Raw genomic sequence first — 19,481 nt, forward strand, 5'->3', positions numbered from 1 at the left:
TTCCACCTAATCAAAATCACGTCCTCACCACTCAATACTGTTTTGTTGAGAGACACTTCAATAACAATAACACACTGTCTTGGCAGAATAGTGGACTCTTGTTCCAAAATATCCAAGACCTTCTGCCTTTTTTTTAACAAGAGATCTCAAAGGCCAACCAACTTTAATTCCTCAATTAATTACAGAGAATGTGGGAAGGGGTCACCTGTTCACACAAAGAACTCTTTGGAATATGTGCATATTTTTATCCCCTAACCTGAAAAAGGAAGGGGCTATTTTTTAAATGTATAAGCTGGGTTCTCATCTATTTTTTTAAAGTCCTATAGGTAATATAGGTAAATTTTACATTAGTCAAAGAAAATTGAGAGACCAGGATTACCATCAAAGAACATGGTCTCTCAATTTTCTTTGACTAATGTAAAATTTTAAAAATACATAATCACTACAAAGACAGGTCTGTTGTTTTTCTGGCAATTAGTGGCACACGGAGGTTGGAGCAGGACTATCCAAAATGTGAAACATGTCATTTGAGCCCTTGCCATTTTCTTTAGTCATGCGAGATGGGCTTTATATTTTCCAAAGCAAAGATGTCTATTCTGGTTTTCCCGAAACAAGTTAACAGAAAGCTGCCTGGGACCTGTGCATGTGCTGATAATCCCTAATTCAAAGGTGTACCCCTTCTATTCCCTCTCACCCCCACCCCTGGCAAGAAGCATGTTATCACAGATCAGGATGGGTAGCTACAGACCCTAGACAGTATGACTTAAAATGACAAACCAGTATGTGCAGCCCCACCTTCTCAAGCTATTTCCCAAGGATTGAGGATGGTGCTTTAGTTATATGTAATGTTATGATTTCTGCCAGATGTAGAAACTGTATACTTAGGAGCATTATGCTTTCTAAAGTTACTATTATTTTTTTTAAAATTAGAAACAACTTAAACTAATTTCCTTCCAATTTTCTTCTAACCACAGTTGAGGTATATATATCTAAGAAAAACCATTCAGTATGTCTAGAATACAAATAGAAGGCACACTATAATTTGAGACAATTTGCTGGTGTCAGGTTTTAATAAAAGTCTTTTTTCTTGAGTTGACTTACCTTTATTCAATACTTGGAAGTTTAATGAAATAGAAAGATAAGTGCTGTGAACAAATGTAGTTGCTGTTATTGCTGTGGGAATATCTCAGATTGCATTGTAATTTAAAGCACTGGGACTTTAAGAACTGATCAAGTTATGTCAGAAAGAAGTTTTAAGCTGTAGAAGCCCAAATTGAGAGTGATGGTTCTGCTCCTAAGAAGCAAAAGCAAATCCAAAGATTCATCTGTGTTAAAAGATTGATAAAATGTTAATAAAGATGAATACCACCTCTGATACCTGGAGAAGCTATGTGCCTGAGTGGGTGTGGGCTAGGCCTTATAGGTAGAGATGTTCTGTCTTCATACCGAAATATTCTGCAAGATTAGATGAGGTATATTGTGTTGGTCAAGTGCCTGACCCACAGTTCCTGGCACCTAATAGGCACTTTTGAAATTCATGTTCTCTCCTTCCCCTTTGCGTGCTCCTCACGTCTTATACTCAGACATTTATGACAATGTCATTCATAAATTTGACCAAACCCTTTGTGAATCCCTTCTGTCATATCCTCCTGGTATGAGAGATGTGAGTCATCCAAGAAGGAACAAAGAAGAAAACTGAAATGACAGTCTTCCAGGTACAATAGGATAACATTTTAATAAAAATTGCCAAAAATAGACTACACACTTTGAAGGCATATATATAAGTTTCATGTCACAGTACACAGTTGCACAGAAATATCTTTGTGGTCCCCTGAAATCAGATCAACAAATGGTAGATCAAAAAATATATTTGCTGAGCACCCACTGTGTGCCAGGCCCAATGCTAGGTGTCTTAGAAGATGCAAAGACAATAAGACCTCATCCCCTACCTCAAGCAGCTGGGGAGATATGCAAATGCACAGATAGTTATAATGCAGAGCAGAATAAGACAGTAGGGACAGTGACTGTGGAGATGTGCAACAAATATAAAGGAGATACAAAGGAGTGCATAAAATGCCCTGCCCTCCAGGAGCTGAAAATATAATTGAGAAATCTAGTAGGTGAAAAGGTCAAGATATTGCAGCAGTCGCTGCAGCCTGGCTGACCTCACTCTCTCCACTCTCAGTCTTGGGCTTTTGTTCTTCAATCTCCTAGGATAATAATTCTCCTCCTTCAAATGCCCTGTCCCCACTTCTCTACTGTCTTCCTAAGTCCAGCTTCAAGCCCTGTGCCTTTCAAAAACTCTTACCTAAATATACCCACCCCCTTTGAGCTCTTTCTTCACATTCTTTTTATTCCTTCATTCATCTAACAAATATTAATTGGGCCCCTATTACTTGCAAGGCCCTATTCAGACCTGGATTCAGATATACAAACACTAACAAGATAAATCCAGTGCCCTCAAAAATCTCACCATCTAATGAAGGTGACAGAACAACAATGTGCTCAAATCCAAGACAGATGAGCATAGGGGAAATGTTTCAACAAGACTTTGAACTGAATTTTAGAGGTTGATTGAGAGTCTGCTAAGTGAAGAAGATGGCAAGGCATTCTAGGCAGAGGCAACAGAGATTGGAAAGGGTGACTGAGAAGTGTGCTATATGTAGAAGATAGGGTATGCGAGTATGAACGAGATGAGGAAGGATTAAGGCTTGAACGGAAATTGGGGCCAGATTACGAAAAGTCTTGAATGCTGCACTAAGGAGTTTACTCTTTTTTCCTACAAAAACAGATGAGCTTTGGTTTTTAGAAAGCTTACTTGGTACAGCACGGAAGATAGATTTTAAAGGGGAGAGAGGAGAAAGGCAGACCTGTTAAGGGGTTCAAGTATATTCCCACAGCACTTACAGTCTGTACCATGCATTTGTGCATCTGTGTTTGGGTTGTCAGCATTCCCCCTCAGTGCTTAGCAGAACGTTAAGCACCCACCTCATTGTGTTTATTCAGTGAATAAATGAGCGTTTGAACAATAAGTGTCTCAACATTCACAATGGTAAACTTCTGGTTTTTGTTTTTTTGTTTTTTTTTTTTTGTCTTTTGTCTTTTTCCGTGTCCGGCAACGGATCGCAACCCTCAGTGTTGCCCCCGTACCAGACTGGGACCGGCAACGGAATCGCACCCCTCGGTGTTGCCCCCGCGCCTCGCTCAGCCAGTGAGCGGGAACCGGTCTGTATGTGGGATCGGAACCCTCGAGCGGGAGCGCCGCCGCGCTTCCCAAGCGGCGCACTTATCCAGTGCGCCACCGGACCAGCCCTAAACTTCTGTTTTTAAGATGGAAGAACTGGAAGCATAATTTAGCCTTTCTCTGGGAACACAATTCAACCCCAGTAGCAACTTCCTTTCCTTTGCAAGAAATACCAGGTATCCCAGCTATAGGAAACAGGTGTATCCATAGAAAAACACTAGATTACCAATGCAGAGAAGGCAGTTGGGAAGGCAAGCCCAGCACAAATATTAGAAGTGATTAAGGGTAGGACTTCAAGCATAGCCCTCATAAGATACAAAACCAGTGATGCCATAAAGCCAGTGATGAGGGAGTTAGTCTCAGCCCAGGAACTGGGGAGTCAGGTTGGCCAGCCAAGTGTGGAATAAGGAGGCAGTCCCAGCTGGAAGAGGAGTTGTGAGCCCAGCTGGGAAAGCCGAGAGGAATGGAGCCTGTGTGTATGATTGGCCCAGGTATCTCTACCATAGGGAAAGCCCAAAGGTAACATAGCCCCATAAAAAGACCACTACATAGCTATTTTAGCACTAGCACCTGGACTATTATGTATAAGAATGCTCTATAGTCCAGTGATACTACCTAGATCCCATGATTTAGAATAGAGTAAAGCAGTTTTACATATATGAGTCCTCAGACAGGTCTACTAACAAAAAATATTTACTTAACCAGACCACTTTTGATGGGCTGATTAGAGAAACTAGCTGTGACTCATTCATATTAGGGAAAATATGTAGTTATTACAAAGAATTAAGTCAATTTATATACAAGTGTATGTTGCTAGTGTAAAATAATCTTGCAGTGCAATCTACAGATTGCACTGAGTCTGTAGATTGATTTCGGGAGGCATGACAGCAATATTTAATCTTTCAATCCATGAATTTACTATATCTTTCCATTTACTTAGGTCTTATTTAATTTCAAATTTTAATTTATACTCTTCAGTAAACAGGTATTGCACAACTTTTGTTAAATGTATCCCTAAGTATTTCATGATTTCAATGTTATTGTAAATGGTGTTTTTTATTTCAATTTCCAATTGTTTGTTACCAGTATATAGCAATATTTGTACAATTGATTTTTTTATATTGACCTTGAATAATATAACCTTGCTAAACTCACTTACTAGCAGCTTTTGGAGATTACTTAACATGTTCCCTCTATGCAGACATGCCATCTGTGAATAAAGAGAGTTTTACTTCTTCCTGTACAATTTTCATGCATTTTATTTCTCTTTTCTTACCTTGTACTGGTCAGGACTGCCAGTGCAATGATGAGTAGAAGTGGTGAGTGAATACTTTGGTCTTGTTCCCAATCACAGGGGGAAAGCGCTTAATCCTTCACTATTGTAGGTTTTTCAAAAATGTTCTTTATTAGGTTGAGAAAGTTTCCTTCTATTCCTAACTTGCCAAGAGTTTTTTCTCACAAATGAGTGTCGAATTTTGTCAAATGCTTTTTCTTCATCTATTGAAATGATCATATGGTGTCCTCCTTTATCTTGTTAGTACAGTAAATTGCTCTGCTTTTTTTTTTTTTATATGTTAAACTAACTTTGCATTCTTGGGATAAACCTACTTGGTCATGGTGTATTATCCTTTTCATATGTTGCTGGATTCAGTTTGCTGGAATGTGGTCAAGGGTTTTTGTGTTTATGAGGGATGTTGGCCTGTTGTTTTCTTTTCTTGTAATGTCTTTGTCTGCTTTTGATATCAGGGCAATAATGATCTTATAAAATCGCTTCGGAGGCATTACCTCCTCTTCCATTTAACAAAAGAGTTTATGTAGAATTGAAACTATGTCTTTCTAAAATGTTTGATAGAATTCACCAGTGAAAACATTTGAGCCTGACATTTTCTTTGTGGGAAGGTTTTTAATTATGAATTCAATTCCTTTAATAGTTATATGGCTGTTCAGATTTTCTTTTTCTTCCTGATTCCATGTTGATAATTTGTCTTTCAAGGAATTTGCACATTTACTCATAATATTCCCTTATTATTGTTTTACATGTCTGTGGGATTTGTAGTGATATCCCCTCTTTCATTCCTGATATTAGTGATTTCTTTCTTTTTTTCTTGATCATTTTAACTAGTGGGTTTATCAATTTTATTGAGGTTCTTTTTTTTTTCAAGGAACCAGCTTTTAGTTTTACTGACTTTCTTTTTCTCTTTTCTATTTCATTATTTCTGCTCATATCTTTGTTATTTCCCTCCTTCTGCTTACTTCGTATTGTCTTTTAGTTCTTTTTCTAGTTTCCTATGATAGAAACTTTTAAGCTATAAATCTCTATCAAATTTTACTATGTTGTTTCATTTTTTCATTTAGTTCAAAATATTTCCTTTTTTGATTTGATGGGTTATTGAGAAGTGTAGGGTTTTTAAAACAAATTTCCGAATACTTGAAGACTTTCCTGATTTATTTATTATTTTTTTTTTTTTTGTCTTTTTTTCCGTGTCCGGCAACGATCGCAACCCTCAGTGTTGCCCCCGTACCGGACCGGGGACCAGCGACGGGATCGCAAGCCTCGGCGCTGCTCCCGCGCCTCGCTCAGCCAGTGAGCAGGAGCCGGTCTGTACGTGGGATCCGAACCCTCGGACGGGAGCGCCGCCGTGCTTCCCAAGCGGCGCACTATCCAGTGCGCCACCGGGCCGGCCCTTCCTGATTTATTTTTAATTTCAATTTTATTTTTAAACTTCAATTTATATTTAATTAATTTTTAATTTTAATTTGTTGTGCTCAGAGAACATAGTTTCTCTGATTAAATGCTTATTAGCATGGTTTCAGTCCTTTTATATTTATTGAAATTTTTTATGGTCCAGCATATGATCTATCTTGGTAAATGTTTCATGTGTAACTTGCAAATAATATGTATTCTGCTGTCATTGGGGGGTATTTCCTTTCTTTATCAATTTGGTCAAATTGGTCGAGAGTGTTGTTTATGTCTTCTATATCCCTACTGATTTTCTGTCTGCTTGTTCTGTCAATTACTGAACCCAACCATGATTTTGGATTTGCCTTGTTTTTTTTTCACTTGTGTCAGTTTGGGCTCATGTATTTTTGAGGCTGTGTTATTAGATGCATACACACTTAGGGTTGTTATATCTTCTTGGTGAACATCTCTGGTAATAATCCTTGTTCTGAGATCTACTTTCTCTGATTTTGATATTACCACACCTGCTTCCTTATGATTATTTTTTTCTGTAATATATCTTTTCTCTCCTTTTACTTATAACCTATTCATTTCTTTATATTTAAAGTGAATTTCTTATAGACAGTGTATAGTTGGGTCATGCTTTCTTATCCAGTATGATAATCCCTGCCTTTTAGATGGGGTGCTTTGGCCATTTATGTTTAAAGAAATTATTTATATATTTAGGTTTAAGTCCATCTTCCTATTTGTTTCCTATTTGTCCCATCTGTCTTTTGTTTCTTTTTTTATCTTTTCCTGCCTTCTTTTGAATTAAATATTTTTTTTTAGGATTGCATTTATTCTCCTTACTTGCTTATTAGCTATAACTCTTTGTTTTGATTTTTTTGTGTGGTTACTTTGGAGTTTACAGTATGTATTTTTAGATTTTTGGTATTACATTACTTCACATATAATGTAGTAAATTTACAGCAGTGTTCTTCCATTCTTCCTTTTCCCTTCCTTTGTGCTATTGTAGACATATTTTTACTTTTGCATATGTTATAACCCCCTTGATACATTGTAATTGTTATTGCTTTAAACAGTCAATTTTTTTTTCTAATTTTAAAAATATTTACTAAATCATTTAAAATAAAATAATAAATCTGGTACATATTAGCACAAATAACATATTAATGGAGAATAACTGTATTTTCCAAGACAAAAAGAAATTTCATAAGAAAAATGTCATTGTTATACACTTCTGCCCATCTCTTTAACATTGAGCTTAGTAGATGACAGCTGACTTCTCATACCTGCTTCTACATTCATTGTGCTTTGATATGTTGTTTTTGTTAAAGTATATAAAGAAAATCCAGCTTCATAAAGATATGTAGCTGGAAAAGGGAGGATTATTTGCATAATCTTTTCAGATAATTTTGAATATTCTTCTTTTATACTACACCAAAACTCTACAAATAATAGTTTTGAAAAGGTTGATGCAGTGTGGAATCTGAAACCATATCAGTGAAATTTTTATATACTGTTATATTAAAATTTATTGGTCATCTTGTACTTTGAATGGATATTTTACCCATATTATACATACTGGTTATTTGAAAAGTATTGATTCACTAAGTTATGCACATATTCCAAATGTTGACACATTTTATACAGCATCAAAAAATCACATTTATTAATATCATCACTGATCTCATTGGGAAAAAAGTTTAAGTTTTGGGAACCTGTCAAGCTCACAATGGAGGAATAAAGTTTTGCAAAATTCTAATTTTCACTCAAAAAACATGATTATTATCATTGCCAACAAATACTGTCCATTGTTTACCCTGAAGTGATAGGTTTACTTCTTTTTTGAGAAAATATTTGCCAAATATCCAAGTATTTAAACATGGTTTGTCCATCAGTTGTTCTTTCAGGAAAAAAAAAATGGTGTTCCATGAAAAATGTGGCTAGCTAAGCTTATAACTTAATCAAAGACATGCTTTTCCTCAAGACAACCACCATAGTACAGTTTATACCAGAAGCACCTTATGCATTTCTCCTATTTTGTCACAGAACATTAAATCCAGCATCAAGATTTAATAAAATTAATAATTTTTAGTGCTTCATTGAGGACATTCTTGAGTGAAATTGGATTTTTTTTTTACTATGAGTGCATGGCAGTAAAGAATACAGTAACTGCAGGCGTACTTTGGTGCTATTGCCATATGAATGTACAAGTAGTTTTACCCACCATTGCTTTCCCACCTCCATACAAATATAAACAAAGTTCCTCCAGCATAAACCATGAGATTCAAGCAAGTTATTCACCACTTTGAATATTTTAGCACCATTTGTGTTTGTTGCCAACCATTCACAGTAAAGAAGGTCTTCAAAGATTAATTAGTGCTGATAACTGCATGACCACAAATAAAACAGCAAGACCAGCCGAATTTGTAGATTTGTCTGTAAGGTGAGAGTACAATTATGCAAATCAGATGCTAATTAAGTCTTTATGTTCACAAGTAAATGTTTAAATAAACAAGTTAGTGTGCTGTTGAAAACAGGCAATGCCATGAGTTATTTTACTAACTTTTCATCCAGTAGGCAGTGAGCAATGTCAACTGTCCAAAACTTTATTTAAGCTATCGTATGCAACTCTCCAGCCAATGCAGTACAATAATTTACCCATATGATGCTTCAATGGCTTTTTCATTTCTAGTTTGGAAAGCTATAACAAACAATTTTTTTGGCTTTAGTAAGCTTATCATGTCTACACTTAAAATATTCAGTTCTGGGCCGACCCTGTGGCGCACTCGGGAAAGTGCGGTGCTGGGAGCGCAGTGACACTCCCACTGCGGGTTCGGATCCTACATAGGAATGGCCGGTTCGCTGACTGGCTGAGCGCGGTGTGGGCGACACCACACCAAGGGTTGCGATCCCCTTACCGGTCATGAAAAAGACAAAAAATATATATATATATATATATATATATATTTTTTGTCTTTTTCATGACCGGTAAGGGGATCGCAACCCTTGGTGTGGTGTCGCCCACACCGCGCTCAGCCAGTCAGCGAACCGGCCATTCCTATGTAGGATCCGAACCCGCAGTGGGAGTGTCACTGCGCTCCCAGCACCGCACTTTCCCGAGTGCGCCACAGGGTCGGCCCAGAACTGAATATTTTAAGTGTAGACATGATAAGCTTATGAAAATGATGCTACAACTTAAATGATGAATTATTTTGAAACTATTCAAAAATGTTCTGTTGCATAAGACACTGTAAGGTAAATTAATGACATATATAAACATAACTTTAATTCTATTTTGATTTCTTATTTACAATTTCACCCAGTTTCTTTGAAATAAATTTCTTCCTTCCATGAGTCAGAACCTTCACTGATACTTTACTTTCATCATTTTCATAGATGTTGCAACTCTGATTTGAGAGAACAAGTCTTCAAATCTCCCTTTGTTAAAACAACAATCCATATTCTTATTGTATTTCTATCTATGTGGAAGCAAAAACCTCAGATTTCAAAATAATGATTTATTAAATAATAACAAAATTAAAGAAATTATAGCAGAGATTATGAAGACAGCTTTTCCATGTTCCTCTTGTTTAATGTGGTCAGGAAGTCTGAGCACTGGTCATGGTGCCAGGACTTCAGAAGAGAGAAATGAGAAGCTTGAAGGAGGGGATGAAGACCCAGAGCCCAACCAGGTAAGGGATTCCATGATAGGGGCACCTGCTGTATGGGCCCCAACAGGAGGTACAGGGAGGCTAGGCAGCTACTCATGCCAGCCAAGGATGCAATGTTTGGGCTAGAAGGCGCCAGCTAAGAGCATCACTGGACCACATTCCGTATACCCCTAACTGGGCTATGCCACCTTTTGGCTGGACTGTGTTGCTCCATTTACTCTCTGACACCAGGCTGACAGCCTGCCTTGCTCCTCCCTGGCCTTTGGTGGCACTCCTTTGCACTTAGCACATAAGCAGCCACCAGTGGACCCACTGTGCTTCCAACATGGTCCTAAATTGACTTTCAAAAAAATTAAAAGATGAATAAGAACATATCTTTTATAATTACCCATATATTTACCCTTTCCAGCATTCTTTACTCCTTTGTATGGATCCAGGTTTCCATCTGGTACAAGTTGCATTCTGCCCAAAGAACTTCAGTTTATTTTTTTTACAGTGTAGGTCTGCTAGCAACAATTATCTCAGCTTTTGTTTGTCGGGAAATGTCCTTACTTTGTTTTAATTTTTGAAAGATATTTTCACTGGGTATAGAATTCTAGGTTGATAATTTTCTTCTTTCAGCATTTTAAAATCTTCTTGTTTGCATATCTTCTCATGAGAAGCCTGTGATAAATTTTTATCTTTGTTCCTTTGTAAAATACGTGCCTTTTTTATCTGGCTGCTTTTCAGTTTTCTCTTTATCCCTAGTTTTCAGCAGCTTGATTATAATGCACCTTCATGTGCTTTTCTTTGTGTTTATCCTGTTTGGGGTTCATTGATCTGTGGGTTTATAGTTTTTATCAAATTTGTAAATATTTCAGCCATTATTTCTGTTACTTTTTCTCTTCTACTTCTGGGACTCCAGCTAAACCCAGTTAGACCAGTTATATTGTCCCATAGGTTACTGTGACCTTTTTTTTTCAGTCTTTTATTTCTCTCTGTGATTGATTGTGGAGAGTTTCTATTGCTTTGTCTTCAAGTTCATCGATCTTTTCTTCTCCAGTGTAAGTGCTGTTAGTCCCATCCAGTGAAATTTTCCTTTCAAATATCGTATTTTTTATCTTTAGAATTTCCATTTTTAAAAATATCTTCCATTTCTCTTCTCATTGAGTTCATTTTTTTTTACATCCTTGAGCATATGGAGCATATTTATAATAGCTGTTTTATAGTTCTTCTCTACTAATTCCATCATTTCTGTCATTTCTGTGTCTGTTTATGTTGAATGATTTTTTTTCCAGATTATAAGTCACATTTTCATGCTTCTTTGTATGTTTAGAAATTTTTTATTGGATATTGAACATCATGAATTTTACGTTGTTGAGTACTGGATTTTTTAATATTGATTTCAAGAGGAATCTACTTTTTTTCTGATAGACAGTTAAGTTGTTATAGATCAGTTTGATCCTTCCAAGGTTTGTTTTTAAACTCATTTAGAGTAGGTCTTGAGTAGCCTTTATGCTAGGGGTAATTAGCCCACTTTGAAGGCACTACCCCTCTGAAGTCCCCACAGATAATCCATGTATTCAGTGAGGTCACTCTACTTTGGCCTTTTGTGAATTCTAGGAATTGTTCATCTTATAATTCCTCTGTAATTCTTGTTTCCTTATCAATTTTTTTGGACTGTCCTTGTGAAGTTTTACCCCATACATATTCAGATTGGTATTCATCAAAAGACTCAAGGGGGACTTCCAGTCAAGATGGCAGAATAGACAGTCCCCAGCATCACTCTCTCCCACAAATCAACTAATCTACAACTATAAAAAAGCAATGGAAGCCAAGCTGTGGCTGCTAGAACTCAGGGGAAGAGGAGGAGAGACCTACAGAGTGCGTGAAAGCCAGAGAAGCCACAATAAGGGAAAGAAAAAACCTCTCCGACCATTTTGAGCCCCAGCAACTTCCAGGCTGGAGCTGCTGAGCACACTGAGCAGGAGCCAGCAAAAGCCACAGCTGTGCCCTTCAGAGGAAGTTGCATGGAGGCGGCAGGGGAGAAGAGGGCCTTGTTGACCCCCAGGCCAGGAAGACCACTAATTGGATTCCCGTGGACTGACACAGGAGCGAGGAGCCACAATAACTGAAAAAAAAGGAGCCACTCAGAGGCTGGTGAGTTATCGCAAGGGTCTGGCATACAGCCTGTCCCATGGGAAGTGTTCACAGTACAAGCAGTGGGGGAGAAAGACCCACAAGGAGAACACTGGGATACAACAAGGACAGCTGATCTGCCCTCCAATCAGCATAGAACCACTCAGAGGAGACTGGTCAGGAATATAGATCTGCATGGGGTGCTTTTTGATGAAAAGATTCGGGCCCAGACAGTGTTTCTATACAACCCAGGTGCATTGGATCTCACTAAACCCTGAAGTACCTATAAAGTCAACCATTAAAACCTGAGCTTCACAAAAAGCCTTCACCAGGGAATCAGCAGCAAAGCAGCAATTTAGCTCAACCACAGAGCTCCAGTACTAGTCCCCACAGGAAGTTCCCCCTCTTTACAAGTAAGCAAAGGACAACAAATTAGTTCCAGCACAGAGTTTAAGTGGTGGGAACAGCAAATAATCCAACAAAGAACTAAAAGAAAAAACAGAGTACCCACAACCTGAGACAAAGGTTGATATTAACTAGTAAGGGTCTCATTTCACCAAAGAACACCTATAACACCTAGAAGGACCAGAAGTCCCCTGGGCTACCAAGCCAGAAAGGGGGGACAACCAGGCACACTGCCAGCACCATGGGGTCCTCCCAGGGTCTTGAGGCATGGAGACGGGAAACAGACTCCGCCCACAACCAGGCACACCACCAGTGCTACAGGGCTCGCCTGGGGTCCTGAGGCATGGATCTGGTGACCAGACCTGCTCCCACAACCAGGCACACTGACAACGCCACCACCAACTAGGTAAGGAGCACGCCGGAAACATCAACTCCATGTGGGTGGCCCACCACAGCCACCACAATAACCATGACTACCGCAAAAGTGGCTAGACCCCACAACCACTGTGCAGATGGTCCACCAGCCACTGGAGTGCATTGACACAAGGAGAGTCACCAGCAGAGTCCAAAGAAAAGACGAGGATGTCTCTCTCCACAAAGCTCATTCCAGAGTGACAGAAGAAGCATCTGCTCTATGATAATACTGGGAGACCTGAACATACCTCTCAGCATTGGACAGGTCATCTAGGCAACAAATCAACAGAATAACCATTACTCTTTCAGAAAGAGAGGAGAAATCCAAGGTATTTGTGGGGAGGAAGGAGAGGGGGATGGGGACAGATTGGACGAGGACAAAGATTGGATATTCTTTATACTTAAAGAATAAGTATGATTTGTAACAACATATATGCTAGTAATATTGGTTTGATCAACATATGTCAACATTGAACCCCAAAAATATGTATAATCAATTATGATTCAATAAAAAAATTTTTTAAAAAGACTCAAGCAGACTTCTATGCATGTTTCCAGTACTTTTTTTTGGCTTAGCTTCATTTGCACAATGTCTAACCACCTTGGCCTTTCTGAACTCCAATTTCTATCTGCTCTATTCAATAGGACTGTCAGGCTCTGTTTGGGTTCCTTCCTCCTACACCACAGTCCAGGGATTACCTCCAGGCAGAAAGCCTGGGTGACAGTAGGGCTCACCTCATTTGTATCCTTTTTGTCTTGGAGACCACTATCTTGTATTGCCTATTGTCCAATTTCTGAAAGTAGACAATTCCTATATTTTGTCAATTTTCCTGTTGTTTCTAGAGGGAAAGTAATTCTTCCCTCATGGCCAGAAGCAGAACTCCTTTACTTATCTGTCTTCATTTTTTTCTGCCTTCATTTTTAAAGGATGTTTTTGCTGGATATAAAATGCTAGATTTATAGTTTTTGTTTTCTTCTGGCGTCCATTGTTTCTGATTGAAGTCAGTCTTGGTATTATGATTTCCCTGTATATAATGTGTCTTTTCCCCTCTGGCTACATTTATAAACTTATATTCGGCTTTCATAACCTTAACTGTGGTATGCCTCAGTGTACTTTTGTTTGTATTTATCCTACTTGGGGGTTCCCTGAGTTCATTTTTATTTATCTATAGTATTTTTGAATGTATTAATCTGTATAGATTTTATAGTGGTTGCTTTAGGTATTAGATTATGCATATGTAATTTACCAAAGTCCCCTGGTATCAACATTTTACCACATTGAGTGAGGAAAGCTTACCTCCCCTTATGTTCCTTTAACTTCCTGTCTTTATACTGTATCTTAAATATTTCCTCTACATACATCAAGAACCACATCAGGCAGTGTTAAAGTTTTTGTTTCAACCATCGAACATAACTTAGAAAACTTAAGAGGATAAAGTCTCTTGTATTTGTCCATATTTTTACTCTTTTTGTTGTCCTTCCTTCCTTCCTGATGCTCTAAGATTTCTTATTTTATCATTTCCTTTCTGTTTAGAGAACTTAACTTTTTCCATTCTTTTAAGATAGATCTGCTGACAGATTCTCTTTGTTTTCTTTCATCTGAGAATCTTGATTTCCCTTTCACTCCTGAAAGATATTTTTTACTGGGTAAAGAATACTGGATTGGCAGTTCTTCTCTTCAGCACTTAAAAAGTGTGCCTCTTCCTTCTAGCCTCCATGACTTCTGATGAGAAATCCACAGTCATTCAAATTATTATTATTCCATTTGAGTAATGCATCATTTCTGTCTGTCTGCTTTCAAGGTTTTTTTCTTTATTTATTTTTCAGGCATTTGACTAGGATATGTCTTGGAGTGGATTTCTTTGGGTTTATCATGTTTAGGATTCATTCAGCTTCTTGAATATGTAGGATCATATCTTTCACCAAATTTGGGGAAGTTTCAGCCATGTCCTTTCTTTCTTCTTCTGGACTCTGATGACACAAAAGTTTAATCTTTTGTTCTTGTCCCACAGGACCCTGAGACTTCATTTTTTTTTCAGTCAGTTTTCTCTTTGTTGTTCAGATTGTGTAATTTCTATTCTGTTTCCAAGTTCACCAATTCTTTTCTCTGTCATCTCCATTCTTCTATTTAGCCAATCCAGTAAGTTTTTTTGTCATCATTTATTATATTTTTCAGTTCTAAAATTTCCATTTGGTTCTTCATTATGTTTTCTATTTCCTTGCTAATACTTTCTATTTTTTTTTATTTTGTTTCTAGCATGCTTTTAATTACTCATTGAAACATTTTTTTATGATGGCTGCCCTTAAAGTCCTTGTCAGATAATTCTAACATATATGTCATCTTGGTGTTGACATTTGTTGATTATCGTTTCTCATTCAAATTGAGATTTTTCTGATTGTTGGTATAATTAGTGAATTTTTATTGGGACCTTTAGATTTTGGGTCTTATATTATGAGAATCTGGAAACCTGAACTGTGTGTTCTCAGTCCTCAGGCTAATAGGCCTGCAGCTTTCTGCTTGAGCTCTACCACTCACCACACAGAATATAAATGTGACTGTCACACAATGTTGGTCTCTTCTTTGAGGTGTTGAATTCCCTCTATTTCTGTCTGTTTTTGGATATTCTCCAATACATTCAAACAATTTATCATAAGGTTTAGTCTGATAGAAGCTATTCCATCATTACCAGAAGCCAGAAGTCAAGACTTACTATTCATTATGTACCATTTGGTACCTTTTGAAGTTTTTACCATGTATATATGACTTTTTTTTTTAATTTGAATAAATTTTTGTAGTTAAAACTTAAAAAATTAAATAAGTATATTTATCAGACAGACCTACTTTCACTGACCAGCTCTGGGGAGGGATCATAACAACAATATGTACTAGGCAAATTGAGCAAATTATTTAACCAGTCCTCGCCTCAGTTTTCTCATCTATGAAATGGAGATTAATGTGAGGATTAAATGTGTTGGTCAAAGTAAAGTGCTTAGAATAGTGGCTGGTATATACTAAGCACTCAATAAATTTTAGATATTATTATTATTAATAAATATTGGTAAAACTCCTCACATTTAGGGACCTGTTTCCTCTTAGTCCCTCCAATGCTGAGAATTTGGTACTCAGTGAATGCCTGACAGATAACGACATTGAACATGGTCTGTATAGGGTGCTATGTGGCCTTGTTAATGTTGGCAGCTCATGGAATGACACACTGAAAATGTATCAAATTGTTTTGGTATTGTCTATAATTTAGTAATAATTACCAATTAAGTAGGTAATAATCTATATTGCTTGTATGTGAATTTATTAAAAACACTTTATGAATTTGAAAAAAAAGAAAACATACCTAAATGAAATACTATCATCTTATATGAGTGGAGGTGAGTACGAGTGAAGAGAAATACTAGAAATTGTATACTTATGTTTTACATTTAGATATGGTCATAGTACTAGGCATTCAGCAAACTATCCTATTGTAAAAAGGCTTCATATAGGTAGGATTTAGGAACTATTTGAGTGGGAAAAAGCTTAACACTTATTAAGCACTAATTATATCCCTAGTGTATCTGTATGCTAGGTCCTTTACATATATTATCTCATATATGTCTCTCAGCAACCCCGGGAGGTAGGCATTATACCCCATTCAATGAGAAAAGTAAGACTCAGCAAGTAACTTGCCCAGGATCAGCTCATAAAACAGTAGAGCCAGGATTCAAACGAAAAATCTATCAGATTTCTGGGTTTATCCTCTTTTCCCTACTTTCAGTGATAGGACCCAGGATTTTGGTGTAAAGAATACATGGGAGAAAAATAAACATGTATTAAACATCTACTACTGGCCAGATAATGTGCCACATGCATTATTTGATTTAGTTCTCAAAAAATTATTTTATTCAATCCTCATGAAAGCCCTGCAAGAAGAAAGATAGTTAATATTTGTTGAGTACCTCCTGTGTATCTTACACTTCACTAGGGCTTATGTCAATTACCTCATAGGGTCTCCTAACAACCCAGCAAATCAGTATTATCTTAACAACTAGTAAGAAGCCAAGCTGAGCTTTTACCATACTTGCCTGCCTCCCAAGGCAGCTCTAAAGGACACCCCTTCAGGATACATATTTCTAAACATTTTGCAGAACATGCATTCCACAAAACATGATATTTTAAAGTACAGTCCAGAAACACAAAGGTCTCTCCATAACAGTGGTTTTTAATTTGGGGGAGTGGTCATGGACCCCACTGAGTATCTCACAGCTCCTCCTCCTAGATAAGTGCTTATATACACACAATTTGGGGTACAATTTCAGAGCATTCAGCAATTTTCTTAAGCACATCAATGGATTCTTTGCTTAAAACAAGAAGAAACCTGCTCTAAAGAACAGAAGTAAATCTTCGAAAACAAGAGCACTTATTAATGTTTCATTACTGAGATTTACAAATTCTCTAGAGCACTAACACCTATATTTGACTATTCTGTTATGTTTCGCAAAGTAGATGGCAGTCCTGTTTCTCATTTGGTTTTTCAGCCCCAGCACTACTGGATTTTTTGGTGGTACAATTCTTTGTTGTGGGGAACTGTTCTGTGCATTATAGGATGCTGAGCCACATCCTGGCCACTATGCAGTAGATGATAGTAGCAAACTCCCTGCCTTCCCCTACAGTTCTGACAACCAAGAATGTCTTCAGACATTGCCAAAAGTCCTGGTGTCGGGGCAATATTCCCCATGGAGAACCACTGTTTATATAATTACAGTCACCACTCCTGAGTCACTCTCAAGCATAAAGAGCCTGAGAGCCAGCCTTTCTCAAAGTACATCTTTTTATTGCTTGATTAAGGTCTCCTATGAAACTACTCAACTAAGTTGAGCAAGATGGATTCATCTCAACAATTAAATTGCTAGCTGAACATGTAAAGTTTCTGTTACCTAAAAGACCAAAAAGTAGTTTATATAGTCCCCCTCCTTTATTGATTGAATGATTGACTTATCAAGTCATTCGGTCATTCAATGACTATTTATTGAATACTAACAATGTACCAGACACTATGCCAAGTGCTGGGGCTACAATGGTGGACACTGTAGATGTGGTCCCCAAGTCATGGAACTTATAATCTAGTGAGGAAGGCAGACTAAAGAATAAGTAAAAAAATTATGAATTGTGATAAGTGCCATGAAGGAAACACACAGAGTGTGGAGATAGAGACTATCAAGGGGATTTAGATAGGGTCGCTAGGAAAGGTCTCTCTGAAGATGTGACACTTAAGGCCAGAACTTGAAGGGGGAGAAAGAGCCAGCCAGGTTAAAAAAAAAAAAAAAAAAAAAAAAAAAAAAAAAACTAGAGGGCAAGTGTTCCAGGTAGAGTAGGCAACCAGGTATAAAGATGCTGAGACAAGAAAGAGCTTGTTATATTCTGGATACTGAAAGAAGGCCTCTGTGTCTAGCACTAGTGAGTGAGGGACAAGAGGTATGAGATGGAATAGGCAGGGATCAGACCCTGCAGGCCATGATGAAGAGGTGCTTTTAACAGGAGAGGTACCATGATTTGATGTACGTTTTAAAACTACTCTGGCTGTTGCGTGGAATGGGGGACAGGCCAGCAGGAAGGTAAGTATGGAGACCAGTGAGGAGGCCAGTGCCAACTGACGGATGATGGTGGTGGCAGTGGAGATGGAAAGAATGATATATTTTAGAGATAGGACTGACATATATGCTGATGAATTACACGTAGATGGTGAGGAAAAGTGAGGAATCAAGGTTTCTAACTTGAACTGTTAGATGAACAATGGAATGAGTTATTGACATGGGAAAGACCAGCATGGTAAAAGAGAAAGAGAGAGATTTTTTTTTTTTTGGTCAAGTAAGCCAATAATGTAGAGACCTGACTAGTTACTCAGTGAAGAAGGAAGCCATTCAATTCAAGAAAGATTTATTTAACACCTACTGTATGCTGGGCACTATGCTAAGTGCTGAGGGTACAGAGAAGTAAAAGACATGCCCCTTTGCTCAAAGAGCTTGCAGCAGAGAAGACAGACATATAAACAGACAACTTCAATTGGCTATGTTAAGTGCTAAGTTAGAGGTATACAGAGTTACAGAAGACAGCCAATTAGTCTGACTGGGGCAGGGGAATGGTGGGGCAAGGGGGGCAGTCATGGAAGGTGTCCTGAAGATGATGTCTGAGCTGAGGACTGGGCTCAGCATTAGCCAAGCAAGTGTGTGAAAGCACAGGTGATTAAGGAAACAGCAGTAGAAAGGCACAGAGCCAGGAAACAGCATGGTGCATTTAGGGAACTATAAAAAATGCAATATTACTAGAACATAAACTTGAAGGCAGGGAATGATAGGAGATGAGACTAGATATATACTACTGACAATAGCTAACCATTATCGAGTACTTACATGCCAGGCATTGCACTAAGTGCCTTACAGGGATATCTCATTTAATCCTTGCAATGACAATACAAATATGGAAACTGAGACAGAGGGAGATTGGGTACCTTGCCCAAAATTACACAGTGTCAGAGCTGAGATTCAAACCAGTTTAACTCTAGAGCCCATGTTCTTAACCACATAAAGTTTTAAGTGGCTTTAATGCTAAAGCACTGAGAATGTACCTGTTAGCACTACTGAGTCATGGAAGGGCAGTGACATGGTTAGACCCATGTTTTAATGAGATGACTCAGTATGATTTAACAGAGGCCAGGCTGGAGACTGTTGCAGTACATCAGGCAAGTGATGAAGAGAGTTTAAAGTAGGGAGGGAGGTGAGGGAAAGATTTAAGAAATGTTTAGGAGGTAGAATTAGCACTACTTGGTGATTAATTGGATTCTGGGGGCAAAGGAGAAATCTGGAATGTCACCATGTTTTCTGGTTTGGGTGACTGGATGATGTTACTATAAAAGAAATACAGAAGGAGTACTAAAAGTGAACCATTTTTTAT

At 37.8% G+C, this 19,481-nt stretch overlaps 1 protein-coding gene across 2 annotated transcripts in view; it reads left to right on the forward strand.

The window, feature by feature from the left end:
* The window catches only part of HDAC8 (histone deacetylase 8), a 232,762-nt gene that overhangs the window by 100,923 nt on the left and 112,358 nt on the right, over positions 1 to 19,481 (forward strand). The window lies entirely within an intron of this gene.

The sequence above is a fragment of the Galeopterus variegatus genome, unplaced genomic scaffold (assembly GCF_000696425.1).
Source record: "Galeopterus variegatus unplaced genomic scaffold, G_variegatus-3.0.2 Scaffold1972, whole genome shotgun sequence".
In the NCBI taxonomy this organism is placed as follows: Eukaryota; Metazoa; Chordata; class Mammalia; order Dermoptera; family Cynocephalidae; genus Galeopterus; species Galeopterus variegatus.